The following is a 952-nucleotide window of genomic DNA, read 5'->3' on the forward strand; positions in this document are numbered from 1 at the left end:
CTTGGGGTGAAAAGGTTTCATACCTATAATTAAAAGACTCCTGCTTTCTTACGTGTGTTTTAGTACAAACTGTGCACACTGCTTTCTTTCCCAAAGTTGTGCTTTCCTGTAAATTGGTAAAAGTCTAGCTGCTTTCTCTGAGAGAATTCATCCATTTGTATCTGTATCTGCATTAGGAATAAAGGTTTCATACTTATAATGAAAACACTCCTGCTTTCTTATGTGTGTTTTAGTACAAACTGTACCCACTGCTTTCTTTCCCAAAGTTGTGCAATCCTGTAAATTGGGGAAAGTCTAGTTGCTTTCTCCGAGAGAATACATGCGCTTATATCTCTAACTGCTTTGGGCTTAAAGGTCTCATACTTATCATGAAAAGACTCCTGCTTTCTTAGCTGTGTTTTAATACAAACTGTACCCACTGCTTTATTCCCCAAAGCTGTGCTATCCTTTAAATTTGGCAAAGTCTGGCTGCTTTCTCTGAGAGCATACACGCATTTGTACTGGTAACTGCATTCGGTGTAAAGGTTTCATATTTGTAGTGAAAAGTATCCTGCTTTCTTACGTGTGTTTGACTACAAACTGTACCCACTGCTTTCTTAGCCAATGTTGTGCTATCTTGTAAATTCAGTAAAGTCTAGCTGTTTTCTCCGAGAGAATACCTGCGTTTGTATCTCTAACTGCATTGGCCCTAAAGGTCTCATACTTATAATGAAGTCTCCTGCTTTCTTACGTGTGTTTTAGTACAAGCTGTACCCACTGCTTTCTTTCCCACAATTGTACTATCCTGTAAATTGGGCAACGTCTAGTCACTTTCTCTGATACAATATAAGTGTTTGTATCTCTAACTGCATTGGACCTTAATGTTTCATACTTTTAAGGAAAAGACTCCTACTTTCTTACGTGTGTTTTAGTACAAACTGTACCCACTGCTTTCTTCCCAAAGTTGTGCTAT

The sequence above is a fragment of the Propithecus coquereli genome, unplaced genomic scaffold, assembly GCF_000956105.1.
Source record: "Propithecus coquereli isolate 6110/MARCELLA unplaced genomic scaffold, Pcoq_1.0 Scaffold436, whole genome shotgun sequence".
In the NCBI taxonomy this organism is placed as follows: Eukaryota; Metazoa; Chordata; class Mammalia; order Primates; family Indriidae; genus Propithecus; species Propithecus coquereli.